General features: G+C 37.7%; 1 protein-coding gene across 1 annotated transcript in view; it reads right to left on the bottom strand.

Moving 5' to 3' along the window:
• The window catches only part of LOC125237322 (IQ motif and SEC7 domain-containing protein 3), a 284222-nt gene that overhangs the window by 152210 nt on the left and 114679 nt on the right, over positions 1–17333 (bottom strand). The gene's annotated exons all lie outside the window — the stretch shown is intronic.

Genomic DNA, 17333 nt, shown 5'->3' with positions numbered 1-17333 from the left:
TCATTGTGTTAGAGCTGGGCTGAAAACTGCTGAGTCGGCATGAGAATCCGAAATATTCCGCTCATAAACTGAGCGCGCTCGCAATGGAGAGAGAATAAAGTCACAACTATGGGAGCTATGATAATACAACGGCATAAATAACTGAAATTGTTCCCTTTATTGGTTGCTTTGTGCGAATAGGCCGTATTTTTATTTTATGCCTCAGCGTGAATTGAGGATCTCATTGTGATATAATGGCTTAATCTTCTAAAAGCTAGACAGACCTATCGATATTATGAGTTAGAACGTCCTGGACGTTGGTATTTTTATTTGCGAATTTTATTATTTCTCGAGAGCATACTTAGAGAGATCTTGTTCATTTTGCGGTAAACTGCGCAAATTGTAACTTGAATTGAAGCAGGAACGTCTAAAAGTTTATATTCATACTAAAATTTATTCTAAACGACTATATACTAAGGGCCAAATTAGTGTAACGGGTTGTACAATATTTTAAGAGTACTTTACGGCGAAACGAGATCTGAATTTTAATGACAAATTAAGACAAGACTGCTTAAATTAAGGCTGGAAAGAGTGGTGTATGAATATGCACGAAATCTCATCTGATTATAAGATCGTCAACGATACAAAAAGAATTATTATAATTTATAGTTCCGTTATCTTCAGTAACATTTTCTAGGGTCAACATACAGTGTTAAAATATATATGTTAACATTCATTGCAATGAATACTGAATATTTTTACTGAGAATGTCAGATAAGAATGTAATAGGATTTTTGATTAGTACTACATAGTTTTTCACATATCTTTTTTATCTCATTTTCCATCAGTGTCTAAAATGGATTCCAAAAATATTAACAAAATAAACGGAACGGACTACCCAATACCGTTACGAATCCTGTTATTTCCAGGGGAATGTTTGCCGAAACAATTCAAATAATTTCTTCTCGTCGAAGACAATTATGCTGCTCTTGTAAATTGAAATTGTAGAATACAATCTACATTATAAGTCCGCTAAACAGCTTATGACTACGACTACATAACAATATATGCTATCGCTATAGCCGTTGAAGGTTATATAAGTTATATTTCAATGGGTTCTGTCATGTGTACGACGCGTTATTTTTATTTGGCGACTTATTTGACAGATATTTAATTTTAATCTTCCCCTTGGTAGCTATAGCTTCTATAAACAGTCACGTTCTGATAATTTTCGATGAGCTCTATTATTAGGTAAAATAAAAGTGACAGTGACAGCCAGTAGCTACAGTTACCAAATCGTCATCATGCTGAGTGAGGGTCCTATTTAGCGTTCATTGTATGTTTTGTTTGATGAAGGAAAACATCGTGAGGAAACCGGACTAATTCCAATAAGGCCTAGTTACCCTTCCTTCGGGTTGGAAGGTCAGATGGCAGTCGCTTTCGTAAAACTAGTGCCTACGCCAAATCTTGGGGTTAGTTGTCAAAGCGGATCCCAGGCTCCCATGAGCCGTGGAAAATGCCGGGATAACGAAAGGAGGATGATGATGTATGTTTTGTTTGCATGCCTTCTTTTTGTGTTTACTATGTTGTGACACTTGTGACGTTAAATAAATGAATTCTATTCTATTCTATTCTATTCTAAATGAAGTGTGAAGAATGAGTGGTTAATCCAATTAGAGCTCAACCAACTTCAAACAATGTAGTTTGAAGAAAAATCGTATATTCTGCTGTGAAGTAATTAGAAAAGACAATGTTCCATTAATATATTATATTAGTAAGAAAATGTTACCTACATGCATTGCATACAACGTTAATTATGAAGTGTGAAGTTTTTTCAAGGGATGATATTACGATGTTATAATTATCAATTTAGAATTTTACACGGCATACATATTATGAGCTTAGTAAGTGTTTTTTACTAAGCTTGTTTCAAGTGAAATTACAAGAAATAATAATAACACCGTAAATAAAGTCCACTTTTGGATACCACACACAAGGTACATTAATCACTGTTCCCAGAGGCATCGTAAAGTGTATGGCGAGTTTGCTGACTAGCTTTAAGTGGAAAATGGAAGTACTCTAGAGACAATGAAAATTAACGTGAAAAATCTAAGAATACGTATCTTTTCATACTATGTTTAAGGTTTACTATGTCTAAAAGGTAAAAATGTAAATGATTTATAGAAACTCTAGGTCCATGGGGTCCCAGCGCGAACAAGTTGTTCACAGAAATCGCGAAGCGTCTGGTTGACGTAACGGGTGGCGCTGACGTGACTCCTTCGCACAACGTATGCGCACAAATGTTGCCAGTATCCTTGGTACAATGCCTCAAGGGCCTATTTTAGACATTAGCTAGCTTTTAAGTTTAGTCTTAGTTTCTTATATAATTATGTAAATATGTTCACGTAAATAAAGAATTTTGAAAATGATTCATTCCTAATTGTCAGAAGTATCAAAGGTTAAATTCTTGCTTCCAAATTGATCCGATTACGTAAGGAACTAAAACAATGTTTTAGTGGATCACGAATGTTGTAAACTTACAAAAATGCAGAAAAACGTAGTTAACGTTATATGTAGATTTTTAGATATCTTGAAAACACTAAAACACATTTGAACGATATAACCAATATTATGCAAATTTCACATTCGTGTTATTCCTAGGGCTTATTTTTATTTCCTAAGAAATATTCCATATGAGTTATTTTTCTTTATGAACCAATCTATCTTTTACCACAGTCAAGTTAAAACCATTTCGCGAGAACCCTAACATTTTAATAGAGTTAAAAGATCGTTTAGTGTTAATGGTAGTTTCTTTTTCCTTGTTTATACCATTTTAGAGCTCATTTAAAATAGGAAACTTTCCCGCAGTTTAACCTTAAATAAAAAGGGCTTAAGTGCCTTGAGAATTCTATGGAAAACTAGCGTTTCTTAATAGTGTTGTTTGTGGAGCAAATTTAGTGTGCTACAGTTAGTAAAATAGATGATTATCTTTAGTCCTATTCCATATACATTAAAGTTAAACATTATAATAGTATTTTTAGTGGCTGTGAAGTTGTTGCGACAAACATTATTTTATATAATTATGGATATACTCGTATAGTGGATATACTGACCATACTGACCATATATAGTGACTTGGACTATATGGAGTCTCGATATTTTTTATCACTTTTATATTAATTTTGTTTTGGTACATTATAATTCATTCATCATTTTGTGGCTTATTTAATCAGATTATGTTATAAATTATGGGTATTTTTTTTTAGCTACATCATATCTTAATCACTAATGAGTCTCATACCCACCAGCGGCCAGCACTCATTCATTTAATTATACAAATATTATAAGAAGTATGTTATTATGCAACTTGAATATGAGACAATAGGAATAATAAAGACTGCGTTTCCGTCATTAGAGACAGATGAACTAATTACGGCAGCGATTCACAGACGCGTTCGATAACTCACAATGATAGCCGGAAGACTGCGTGATTTATGTGAAACGGTGGTCTAAGTCATAAGCGTTAGCGTTTTAAAGTTTATGGGTCGGTGCGCGTCTCGTAGAGCGACAAGGTCATCCATACATGCTGCAAGAGCGATCTATGTAAATAACTTGGTCATTTCGCCAAGGTCAAGAACTCAATATACATTTTGGGTAATTGTGACTGCCAAGTGAGTATAGCGCAGCAGCATTCGATATTCGATCCTGTTAGACTTTCATGGTAAGGAGTGAATTAGCTATTTAGTCAGAGGCCCATCTAACGGTTTCTTCTGTGCAAGCAGTGACCGGCGTGGCGAGCGGTAAATCAGAGCCGGTCATAACACGGATGTTATTTGGACTGTCCGCCATCTCCATAAAACCGCTACCGCCTATCACACAGTCCAGCTTGGGTGTTGCCTTACCTTGAACGAGTCATTTGGATAATTCCACAATTAAAACAGAAGAGTGTGAAATTACTTCAGTTAGCGATTGACGCGGTTCTAAGGGACCATCCACAGTTAAGTTAAGAGACGCTTGTCCTGAGGCGCGGAACGGACGTCCGCGCCACGCCGCCTGAATGTAATTCAAAAAACGTCTCCTCAGTACATTTTGTATAGGAAGGACGTAAGACGCGCCCCAGGCGGCGTACAGTGTACTGAGGTGACGTTTTTTGAATTACATTCAGGCGGCGTGGCGGAGACGTCCGTTGCGCGCCGCGAGACACGCGACGCCTAAGTGGGGACGCTGCCTTAAAGGCGTGTAGATCGTCTGACTCTATTGAGAGGCAGTTTGGAGAATCGTTTGTGAGGGAAAATAGTATAAAAACATACCTAATGAAGTTTGCGCGTCTAAGAAAAGCAGGGCTATTATGCTTGTTATTTTTATATTATTGTTAATATGTCAAACGCTAAGACAATAATTGAAGTAGGTGCATGTACATGCAAGTAAATGTGAGTCGTGCGTAGGTATTTATAGACAGATACCTTTGGACGCATTGTTTTGGTTTTTGTTTGGTTGTTTGGTCTCTCTTGATCTCCCTAACCACCCCTAAATAAATGTGTTGTGTGTGTATGAAATGAAAGACAAACAAGGATGCAGCTAGAATGGGAATCGTTCGGGCGAATTATGGAAAGATAAATAGGCTGCTTTACTGCATTGCAGTGCATATTTTCTTAGTGAATTTCTGACTTGTTCAACACTTTAGCTATTTGAATTTAACTTGCATTTGCAAGGTATCTCTGGCTCTTATTAGAAACATCAAGCAGGTATTAGACAATTTTAAAAAAATGCTGTGGCATATGAACTGATGGACGGACATGACGAAACCATAAGCCATTTTTGGGTTTTGGACAACGGCATTCTAAAAACAATGACGTCTTAGTTGACAGCCACAAATGAAATTAAACTTCACGCGTAAGTGGCCCTTAGTATGTTTAAACTAAACTAAAATAATACATGCCCCCTCAGTGACCGGCCACATCAGAGCGTCGCGTGGCGCGCGCCGCGCCGCTTGGCGGCGCGCCTTACGTCCTTCCTATACAAAATGTACTGAGGAGACGCTTTTTGAATTACACTCAGGTGGCGTGGCGCGGACGTCCGTTGCGCGCCCCGAGACACGCGACGCTCTGATGTGGCCGGTACCTTACATTATTTACTTTGCTAACATGAACATTTTGAACATAACATGAAATTTTTGAGTCTCACTGTCACTAAAATACTGGTTGAAAACGGTGAATTGCCTATTATTTTCAGTGACAATTTTCTGAATTCGAACGTCGTGAGAATCAAAAATCGGCCCCCAGTGCGTGTACTCTATAGACCCTATCAGGGATAAGTTCAGCTTGTACTTCCTCCTTCTTCTTCCTTTTATATTTGATGCCTTGTATATTTTATACTGGTGGTACAATAAAGAGTTTACTTACTTACTTGCTGACTATAACTACTTTGAATGAAGCTTCAAGCGCAAAGGGAATTTATCCCTTTAAAGGTGCTGTTTTGCCGGCAATTCACATACCATTGCCGCGTTTGCTCAATAGTCAGTTGGCGCGTATCGAATAAACGCGGCAACGGTATGTGAATAGCTGGCAAATGTGTTGCCCGTGTAATAGCACCGCAAGATGGCTTATAATTTGTGGTTTTCAAAATTAAATAAGTATAAATATAATTGAATAACCGATAGTAATCGAACCCACATCCTGAGCTTAACTATAACTTCAAACCTGCCAACTTTCCATGCGGGCTGGAACTGCCAGACATTGTTAACTCTAACTTGTACACGTTCGAGTTAAGATTAGTTTGACGACAAATGGTAACGCAATCATTAGTAGCAAGTAATCTTGTTAGACAGGGGAAGTTTGTAGACAGGTTGCGGTTATCGTCTGTAAAGGACGTCTCTATACTAAGTAGGTACCTACGCACTATGTAAATCTAGAATATTATTAGTGACAAAGGGCTTCACAATGTTTCCACTAATATCTATTCAAAGCCGTGTCAGACCGCTCCTTCAATAATCACGATATAAAATTTTAATTTTGAAAAGCCCCCGATTTTCATCAAACATGGCTAAGAACATTCCAGACAATCCAGACTAATTCATCCGTTCTAAAGCTATGATGCCAGAGACAAACACACACACACACACACACAAGAGATACAGACAGACAGACACGTCAAACATATAACACCCCGTCGTTTTTGCGTCGTAATTTTGGGGTTAAAATCTTGGAGTACCTTAGTAAGTTCAACTAAGGATTGAATCTACCTATGTTACATAGTTATGGCTAACAGTCAAGGTGTACAGAGTCGTGCCGCCATCGCTGACAGGGTCTGCCAGATCTCCGATTCGAGTTTTCGGACACCTAGCCAAGCGGTTGTTTGGTTACCGAAGTTACCGAAACGTATGGTTACCGGACTGGAAAATATGACTAGCTGTATCTGGTATACTATTACTAGCATCAGAATGAGAATGAGTCTTTCTAGCAAATGTATATTATGTATAATGACTTATCTTGAATTGTGCTTTAATAAAAAGCAGCATCAGTTCATACATATAGCTAAAAACGGAACTTTACCAAATATCGAAGACAAACAGATGATATTCCTCACTAATACATACCTAATATAAAATGCGTCAAGGTTATACCATACATAAAGTTTTAACGTCTCTCATTCTGCGAATTTTCATTTTGTCAATGATGTGTCATTGAGGTAAACATTTTTTCGGAATATTTATTTGACGACCCGGGCATTCATGGTTTTAACGGAATGACGGTCATTTGACGTTTAGGACAAAAACAAACACGGACGTAATCTACAAATAAATAAAAATTCGAAAATAAAACAAATAACACTACTCGCTTTCATGTACGTATTTGGAGATGGCTTTAAAATCGAGATTACCGTTTAACACTAGTACAACAATGAGAGGTTTAATAGACATAACAATACCAACTTTAACAAAAATACAACACTATAGATATAAAAAAAAACCTCTATGTTACCACTAGCGCCACCTATGTTCAACCTAACGTAACACAACGCACTACAATTTCACCGCGTGCGCCGACCGAACAGCTGATACGCCGCGCATACACAGATATGCCCTAGATAGCGCTACTGGTCTTTTAAACATCAACGGACAAAATATTTTTGCCTATACACTACAAAACTAGTTTGTCTAAATAATAAATTATTATGCCAGTATGCTCAAATCAATACAATACAATACAATACAATCCTTTATTGATAAAATAAAATTTTACACGTCAGGTATTTACATTGGCATGCTTACTGCTAGATTTAAAAATTACAATAATCCAATCCAATAATCCTTTGTCTGTTTTCAACAAATACAAATGCCTGTAATGTGACGGGCTTCAGAATGTCAAAAATAGCTCATGTTGAAAACATCAGATTCTTGCCTGGCTTGTAATTTGAGCGAACGTTTCATTGTGATTGTATTACGTCATATGAGCAAGGATCTGAATAAATTTCCTGGTCAAGTCCTGAAAAATATTCGTCGCAAATATTGCACCTTTGTATTTCTGCTAACAGATTCACTTGATCTGTGCTATATTCGATTTCTGATAAAAAGATAGCATGCGTCTGTCAGTACTCAATAGACCGATAAATTAATCACGCCACACGAGATGAATAATCTTTTAAACATTATCAACCCATTATAGTCCTTAACATATCGTCTTAAAGTAGATGTAAATGATCAAAGGGGTTGTTGCAAGGATGCGTGTTGAAGTGAAGGACAATTCTAGTCGCTTATGGGCGCTAGGGTAAGGTGATGTTTCACGGCGTTTTTTGTATGTTATGTTTGAATGAGTGGCCGTTCTTTCTCGTGGCGCGAGACCACACAGTCACCTCGGACGATGGGCCACAGTACGCCGCCGAAGCTCGAAGTAGGTAAACACTTTACTAGATTTTGTAATTTCAGACTCTTAGTCAATCACTCAATTAGTCTAAGATGACAACCTCAGAAGAGGAATGTTTTTAGACGAAACTGATCAAAGATAAATGTTTACTCTGCCAGCTGCAATAGCGACTGGTAAAAATGTCATCGTAACCAACTAAAATGACTTGTGGTACTGAATAAGTTGTAAAATATCTTCATTCTTCAGGTCACGTTACACTGGCAATAGAAAACACGAACACCTAGCCCTGCGCTCGCGCACCTATTGAGAATACACGACCTGAATAGTTACAGAGCATCGGTTTTCGCATATGTATTGCCATCATTAGTTAAGCGTGTTTAGCAAAGTATCCGTCTGAAAAGAGGATCAGTGTGTTGCTTCTGCAAAAAGATTCTCCTGATGGTCCGTTGATGGACCAATAGCTTTGTATACTATATTATGTGATGTGTCTTGCTAAACTAAATGCATAGGTAATAAGCACCTGGATTACAAAGTTATTGAAAATTATCAAGTTAAAGACTAACGAAACACTTAGTAAAATAGTCTTAGGAGGAAGTATAACTATATGTATATGTATTACAGACAATTTAGCAACTCGAACAACAACTTAGCAAAACGTAAATAAGTACTTTCACATATTGCCTAAGTGAATTGTCACATATCCGATCCGATGTCGGATGTATGACCGATATCCCATAGATCTAAGCCACCGACTTTTGCTTTTGATTGAAATCCTTCCGACATCCGATATTGGATCGGATAATGTGAAAACACACTAACCCGTTCCATATCACTATATGAAAATTAAAACCAGTCATTTCAACGCGAAAAAGTTGCAGAAAACTCATCCGTCATCAAAAAGCAGAGTAATAGGAGCAAATACCGTCCGCTGTAAAAAATCCAATTTAAAACTTCTGGCTGGCCAGGTGAAGATAGAATTGGGCTCCGCTCCCCCATTTGGGTAAACATTGTTAACGTCCTGTGCTCGTGTTTCGATTGGTTGAGAGTCGGCGAGCTGACTTGAGCACCAATGTAACGTGACCTCTAGACCAATCGGAAAGAAGATAGTTATCTCATTGCAGTCATTGCCAACACCTCTCGGAACGGGGGTTTGAGGCACGCGACAACCAGTGGCCCATTTTTCAAAGTTGAAAGTTACAAGCGGACGTCACTGTATAACAACAACAACACAACAAGTTGAAAAGAGATTTCCGCTTATAACTTATAATTATCAGTTTTAAGAAATGGACCACTGGGCTGTCAAATCAACACTGTCGAAAAATTGGGCCACTATTGAATGGAAACAGGAACCTAGGCACGAAAAGAAGGTCTTGACTTGACGATATTGCTTTTTATCGAGTAATCAAAACATAATATGTATGATTCATCTTCATCGGAATCTTCTTATTAGCTGTTGCTTTGATGACATTGGCTCTCACTGTTCCTACTTTCTTAGCTCTTAGAGGAATTTCTTATGCCAGAATTTACTTGTTTGTTTTAGCGATCCGCTACTTTCAATACTACATTACATTTTGATTTTGCTTCTTGCGACCTTCGATAATCAACGTCTCAATACCATGTACATAATGGAAGGCTAGAAACATCAGCTAACAATCGGTAAGCTATTAGAACTACACCGCAGGGCCGATTCTAGTCAACCACCAATGTCTCACGTGTTGTACTTACCAGTATAAACTCTTGATCCTTAGATACCAAGGCGTGAACACAGATCAGACTTACCACGTGAAATGAGTTGTTACGCCTGAGCTCAATGCCAATAACTCTGGATTCTGGAGCGATCGCTTTATAGTTCAGTGAAATGTAAAAGCTAGACTTAACAAAAAAGGTCTTATTTCAGACCGTTTTTGATGTCGCTTACGTTTTGTGTTAAAGGGGGTAATATGTGGAGTTTTCTGTTTCTTTTGCCGCTTCAAGTTTTTGATTAACGTGGGCGTTTTGGTGGATCGTTTTTTATGGTTTCGCATTTATGGCAGTATTGATTCCTTGCGATTTAAACATACATGTTAAACCCTTATGCGGACATTGCACTTCACAATGTTTTTAGTCGTCCTCCTCGCGTTGAACCGGCATTTTCCCATTACTCATATGGCCGGATATTCGGTCGGTCTAGGGTCCCCATTTGGTAACGAATCCCAGGATTTGTCATAGGTACCTACTAGTTTTACCTACAAAAGTGACTGCCATCTGACCTTTCAAACCTAGAGAAGAGAACCTTTATTTATTTCCCAGTTGTCCCACAATGAAAAGCGACTGGCAAATATCAATTGTTATTACATACATAAGTTCAAAGTTTTTAAGGTAGGCGCTTTTTTCGTATTGTTTTTATTAATCATTATTAATGTGTGTCGGGATTTGAATTGAAGTCACGTCCTCCAGTTTGAAAACCTCTAGCGTTTGTTCTGTATTAATCTGTATAGAACTAGGTCAAACACTGCAAGGTGTAACAAAAAACTTGTTCAAATTCAAGTCTTCCTTCATAAAAGAGTCGCAGAACTAATTTACTACATGGCAGAATACATTTCTAAAGCGCCAGGAAGTTCTGACTTCAAGTACGTCTTATTTCATTAAGTTGTTCCAACTTCGCTGGAAATTAAAATGGGATGATTAAAAATACAAAACATATACATATTAAGTACATTGGCGCAGCGGTGTGACTCGCCCCTAGTCAAGCGGTATGTGCAGCTACACTCACCTGTAGCTGTGCTGCCGCGAAACTTGTAAATATATTAGGTTTTTGTTTGTTTCCGTCCTTGTATCTGTTTTGTTTAATGATTGTATCTTTTCTTGTTACTAACAATAGATGTATAGGTTGTTGTATTTACTAACCCTATGGACTTGATGGTTCGAAATAAAGTTATTTATTATTATTTATTATTATTATTAAAAATGTATTCTTATGTCACGCCAGTTAGCATTTAGCATGTCGAAAAGAAACATTTACAAATTCATCTGCAAAATTTATTGAATTTGTGTCTTGCTAAATCTCTAATTCACATTAGTTATTTAAGATTCGTTACATTGCATCTAAGAAATATTAAAAAAAAAAAACAGTTAAGGACCTGAAATCCACATACTTCTACAACTTTTACAGGTGGACTGTGTTTAGGACGCATAATGAAAATAGGGCAAGGGAATGATGATGATCATCTTGCAAAAATCTAACGTGAATTTAGTCCCAGTCACTATAATTTGGGTCAAGAGTTTTTAAACCAAGAGTCAATGGACACATTTTCGGTACGGTACCTACCATCCACCATTACCATCTGGTGGTTAAAAGCTTTAGGTCCTACCTATCTCCTTTTTACAAAAATACATGGATTCTCATTTTGCCAAAAGATATTTTTGTCCCCCCTACATCGTGCAAAACACGACGCTAAAATTTTTTCAGTCAAACTACACCAAATAGCTTCTCCAGCTAATTTATAATTTCCATTCCGTAATTGAAACACTTTTAATGGAACGTTCCAGATTTTTAATGGTTCCAACATGGCGGATTTATACCGTGATTCGATAATTAAACTCTTTTGTATGCATTTACAGCTCGGCTTTAAAAAGAGGTATAATGCTTAATATGTGTTGTAAATGTTGCCTATAGGAATAAGTTAAATTGTTGGACGGTGTCTGGTGTAATTCTAATCACTAATCAAGCGGTCGCCTCTACTCTACAATCTACATAGTATTAGTCGTATCGTATACGAGTAAGTTGCTGCTGATGACAGAAGATTGCAAGTTCATCAACAACTTCATCATCAATCCAGCATCATCCAAACACTGCAAAATTTGAATTTATCGCATCGGGCCGCGGGCAGAAGAAATAGATACAAATAAGTAATCAAGCGGCGCGACAGAATTCAGAATAAGGGTCGGTTGCATCAAACCATCTGTCACCGTTAAAGCGACCCCAAAAGCGATTGCTCGCTTACACTTTGTTATCAAGCGGAATAGCTTCGCTAGTTTTATAGGTGTGAAAGTAAGTAATAAAATTACAAAGTCATTTTCTTTAAGCTTCTCTGTTTACAGTGTTCAATACTTCGATTTTTAATGAAGCCCGTAAACGAAATACCTGTTTAAAGAGTTTTTGTATTGTTATTTTTACAACTTATTTTAAACTGATGATCTTTGTTTTATAAATTTTATGTATTTTTGCGTTGAAGTATACAAATAAGAGTTTTAGATGCGACTCCGTCGAAATATCGGGACCTCAATATTTTTTTTTTTACAAGCCTATATTGTGTCCCACTGCCCTTAGATTTCCACTCGTCCCGGTTCTGGGCGATCTCCGGCCAGTTGTTGAGATACACGTCCAGGTCATCCCGCCATCTCCGCCTGGGCCTGCCAGATCCTCGTCCGTATTGCGGCATCCATACTGTGGCTACTTTAGCCCACCTCTGTGGATGCATACGGCAAACATGGCCTGGGACCATGGGACCTCAATAAAAATCAAAAAGGTCACCAGCCACCAGGAGTTAGTCGGGACTCGGGAGTGTTCTTAGCCATGTTTCATGATAATCGGTCCACAATGTCGGGGGTTTTTTCAAAATTTTAATTTTAATAAATAATAATAATAAATAAATATTATAGGACATTCTTACACAGATTGACTGAGGCCCACGGTAAGCTCAAGAAGGCTTGTGTTGTGGGTACTCAGACAACGATATATATAATATATAAATACTTATATACATAGAAAACATCCATGACTCAGGAACAAATATCTGTGCTCATCACACAAATAAATGCCCTTACCGGGATTCGAACCCGGGACCGCGGCGCAGCAGGCAGGGTCACTACTGACTGCGCCAGACCGGTCGTCAATTATTTTGTGCTTAGGTTATCTTGTCAGTTGCTCGTAGTTGGGGAAACCATACTTACCAAATAAAAACTGCTCAATCCTTACAATGCTCATAAGATACCATAGCGGTGGGATACCGATCTGTGACAGTCAACAGTGACGACTTTGTAAGAACGTCACTATGAAATAAGTGTGGTATCGTAACGCTGTGACATCTTAATTCATTTTTCGAAGTGGGCCGTTAATCGCCGTTTAAAAAAAAAGTGTTGATCCGAATTCTTACCTGTAACAAAAAGAAAGAGAAACCTGAAATTATTGGATCTGAAATATATAAGCTATATACGTGAAAAATGCACTCTTTATTAAGATGCTACAGGAGCGAAAATGCTAAAATGGAAAGGAGCCCCACTTTCAATTTGGGAATTCTAGTTTAATATACTAGTGTTATTAACTAGATTTATCGAAAAAATATTGTTCAGTTAAAAGATATTGCGAAAAAATCATTAAAATCAAGTTTCCGCTCTCGACTGTTTCATCCTTCAAAATTTGATCAATAGGAACGAAATTTGAGAATCTGAATAGAAATGAAATTAGTTTTTTTGGCTAATTGTTACCAATCTTGAGTATTACACTTTTTTGCGCCATAATGAAAAAGGCCTTTATTGGAAATTTTTGATTGGTCTAGCGTCTTTAAAAACAAAAATATCAAAAAAATCAAAACGGTCCGACACAGATAAAAATAATAATAATCTGTGTTGAAAAAATCATTAATCTATCTTAAAAAACCAGGGAGGAAATAGTCGAGAGCGTTTGTATGGAGAAGCGTCTTAAATATAAGGATATTTCGATCGGACACCATTACTAGTCCAGAGACTAAACTGCAGTTTGGTATGCCGCGAGCGACGAGTGAAACGCGTGCGCATCCGTATTAGGAATGCGAGTAAAAGTGTATCCCGACGCGTGTGGGGTGACCACGACAGCGCAGAATGTTGGACTGTGTCGCTGACGTTTGCTATGCATTGTCCACAGATGGAGCTAGAGCATCGATCAATTTTTGTTGCCATCAGTTAAAATAAATAAGTAACAATTTACAAGCACTATTATTCCCCGTTTTAAATGATACATTCTGAAAGAATTCAGATTCTGACTTCTTTGTTGACGAACAACACATATACTCTGTCAACCAAGTCTGTCAGTAAATAAGAACAAAGAAAACTATATGCATCCTTTTCTTTAGGGTGCTAGAGAAAAGGATACTTATAGTTTTCTTAGTTCTTATTTACTGACAAACTTGTTTGACAGAATATATGTAATCTTACTATGCGTAGATAAAAAAAAAAACATTATGACGACCATTATGAACCTTAAATTTTGGGCAGAAATGGTAAATATTTCGTACACTCTCTGTAATCAACCTTTCTATTATACCGAAATACCGAACTATTAAAATACAGCTTAAAAGAACGTAACCTAGCTTTACCAAATGAAGCCCGACGTCTAAGCCCCTGGGTTTTCTAGAAACTAACGAAGCGAAATTCTCCGCGAGCCCGTAATTGCGTTACTGTTATGAAGCATAACACAGTTGAACTGAAACATAATTGTTTGGAACGTTCCGAGTTTTGTTCTGTATAACAACAAACTGCTTGTAATGAAATATTGTCGTTTCATTACCAAGTAAATAGCACTTGTTTACGTTATGAAATATATTTTGATATTCAGTTGTTAATTGAATTTTAGAATTTTGATTTTATACTATGTATAATAATTAGTTACTTTTCATTCTAAGTTAAGTTTTCGATAGAATAATTTAAGATCGTATAAATACGTACATAATTTACTACAAAACTATATAGCGATCGCAGTTACAGTATTTTTGATTTGTTTTCAAAAAGATATATATTTTTATTTCACCTCAAGTTTTGTTCTTGTAATACATTTGTTGCGTATCAGGTTAAATCCGACCAGCTATCTGTCAAGATACAAATATTCTCGTATTTAATTAAAACTCAATGAGAATTTCGAGAAAACGTCGTCGTAAATTCATAATACGCAATATAATCCGTTTCCATAATTTTATTTAATTATTATTCAACTTAGAGATGCGCAATGTGCAATGCGGCGTAATCTAAAATTTAGAGAAAAAAATGTATATCCCAAATTTATCATAAATCGAAGTCGCCCTATTGATAACGGTATTCAAGAAGGATTATGAAACGTTCGCGCGTGTATCGGCTTATGAGGGATGCAATGGGCTCACTTTTACTTATTGGACTTTGCTCGACATTTGTGAAAATATTTTTAGTTAGCTTTACAGCAATAAGTATCTTAATTTTTTTTCGTGAACATCAACATTTTTTAATACGTAGGTTTTCAAAGGTCGGCAACGCATAAGTGGTTCCCTTGATGTTGCTTATGTCCATTGGCGGCGATGACTGCTTCCCATCAGGCGGCTCGTCTGCTCGTTAGCGGCCTATATCATAAAAATAAATACTTGTTTAGTTCCAAAAACCTGTAGAACTGTTTGATGTGTATGTTGTTAGCATAACATACTTAGATTGTTGTATATCATATTCATCTACGGTCCTTTCTAATAACATCTTTTTTTTTATTGGAAAAGCAACATAAATAGGTACCAATACAATTACATCAGGTATGTTATACAGTTCATGAGACGTGTACCTCACTAAGGCAGCGTTCCCACTTAAGCGTCGCGTGTCTCGGGGCGCGCAAGGGACGTCTCCGCCACGCCGCCTCAGTGTAATTTAACGAGGTGGCGGCGGCGCGGTGGCGGCGACGGGGCGCGGCGTCGCTTGAGGCGCGTCTTACGTCTTTCCTATACAAAATGTACTGAGGAGACGTTTTTTAAATTACACTGAAGCGGCGCGGCGCAAGCGGCGCAGGCAACTCAAGCGACGCGCCGCTAGCAGACACAACTCGAGCGTCGCCCAAGGGGCGCGCCGCTTGATATATAGGATGTATTATTTTATCAGCAACAAAAATATGTGATGATATTGAATTAAGGCAAAACAGGACATATAAACGCTCTCCATTATTTCCTCCCTGGTTTATACCTATGTACTTATTATTATTATCAATATCTGTGTCGCACGTCGCACCGTTTTGCTTTTTTGGCATGTTTGTTTTTACTAACGCAAAAACGACGGAGTGGTATAAGTTTGACATGTCTGTCTGTCTGTATGTCTGTGTGTGTGTGTGTATGTCTGTGGCATCGTAGCTACCAAACGGATGAACCGATTTAGATTTAGTTTTTTTTTGTTTGATAGCTGAATTAGTCGGGAGTGTGCTTAGCCATGTTTCGTGATAATCGGTCCACTGTGTCGGGGTTTTTTTCTATTTTTTTATGTTGTGGTTAGGTTATTAAAGAAATAAGTTGAGCCTTTCAGTTGGTCAAAACGGCTAAATTTAATTTGCCACAAAGAAAGACGTGGTATTCAAAACTGAGATCAATTATTAGCCAAAATATCGAAACGGTCCGACACAGATTATTTCATCATTATCCTGATTGAGAGGAAGTTTTTGAGAAGGAAACAATCGGGAGCGAAATCTCGATTTTTGTATTTTTCATTAAGTACGCAGGATTTCTCGCCTGAGCAGCAATTGTCCTTATCGCATCAAATTTAGGGGCGGGGTTTTAGTGTCTAAATTCGTACACTGAAATAAAGTGATGATACTACATATATAATTTGATAAGAATTTATTTTTAAAACATTAAATAATAATTTGATACTATATATACTCGACATTCAATGTCGATAATCTAGTGAAGTGAGAAGTTATTGATATAACAGAATTTTGCACAAAATAGGCTCACCCCTTTGATGTTAAAAACGCCGCCACTCCAAAGCAAATGAACCGCACACGAGCAGACGACATTGAATTCTATTGCGCGGCGCGAAGGTCGAAAGCCGCGCCCGCACCTGGCCGTGTAGGTAGCCAAGAGGCTGCACGTGCTTTTTTCTTTGAAATCGCCGACGACGCAGCTGTGAACGCAGGTGCAGCCTTCTATCTCTTTCATTTATATTTCTGTTTCAACGGTTAGCCGTTTGCCAGCCGGCAATGAAGGTTGTTTTTAACCCCCGACCAGGGGCGGCTCACTCCGCGATCCTATTGCCGCGCTACAAGTACATCCTGGCGGCCGCGAGTTCGCGGCCTACTCAGGGGTGGCGCGCATTCTCACGGAATGCACGTTCGCACTTTCTATTGTTACTTTACGTCGCGAGGTTTTTTAAGCGATGTCCGCGGGTGGAATGGCTAATATTACTTAGTTAAATAGACATATTGAATAAAATAAATACCAAAAGACATTCTTATACAGATCTACTAGTGATTAAGTCCCACGGAAAAGTTCAATAAGGCTTGTGATGTTGGAACCTTGAACAAAAATATATAAATATAGCGTGTATACCTAGAAAGTACTCAAGACTTGAATATAATAGTATAACATTTAATGTGAGTATTAATTAGTTTGGATCCATTGGTAACCCTATCACCGGACGCCGCGCACGTGCGGCTCGTTTCTTTGTAAGAATGTTGTAGGTATTTAAAAAGGCGGCATTTCGGAAACATCAAAGCAGTGGGCCTTCTGTACTTGTACTATTATATATTCTGTGCCCCGACGC

The sequence above is a fragment of the Leguminivora glycinivorella genome, chromosome 21 (genome assembly GCF_023078275.1).
Source record: "Leguminivora glycinivorella isolate SPB_JAAS2020 chromosome 21, LegGlyc_1.1, whole genome shotgun sequence".
NCBI classification, from domain to species: domain Eukaryota; kingdom Metazoa; phylum Arthropoda; class Insecta; order Lepidoptera; family Tortricidae; genus Leguminivora; species Leguminivora glycinivorella.
The sequence above is the reverse complement of the archived record's forward strand: the minus strand, read 5'-3'. Positions and strand labels throughout refer to the sequence as shown.